We start from the raw sequence: 505 nt of genomic DNA on the forward strand, positions 1-505 counted from the left end.
TTCATTGAGTCATCTAACATGTGCACCAACTTTAAGCTAGGCCTAGTTATAGGCACTTGAGATATATTACTGAACAAAATAAAGATTTCTTTCCTCGAGGAGGCTATATTTCAGTAAAAAGAGTGTGATGCTTAATTTTATGTTACTTTGGCTAGGTCATGGCATCCAGATATTTGGCCCAATACCAGTCCGGACATTGCTGTGAAGATGTTTTTAAGATGAGATTGACAGACTTTGAGTAAAGCAGATTACCCTCTGTAATTTGGGTGACCCCATCCGATAAATGAAGGTCTTAAGAGGGAAAGACTGAGGAAGAAGGCATTTTTGTCTCCAGACTGCCTTTGGATTTGAGCTGCAACATCAAATTTTCCCTGGGTCTCCAACCTACCCTGCAGAATTCAAATTTGCTAGCCCCTACCTCACATGAACAAATTTCTTAAAATAAATCTTCCTCTCTATGTCACTCCTTATATATATATATATATATATATATATAAGGAGTGAC

The sequence above is a fragment of the Aethalodelphis obliquidens genome, unplaced genomic scaffold (assembly GCF_003676395.1).
Source record: "Aethalodelphis obliquidens isolate GAN/ISIS:26980383/991018 unplaced genomic scaffold, ASM367639v1 scaffold4, whole genome shotgun sequence".
NCBI classification, from domain to species: domain Eukaryota; kingdom Metazoa; phylum Chordata; class Mammalia; order Artiodactyla; family Delphinidae; genus Aethalodelphis; species Aethalodelphis obliquidens.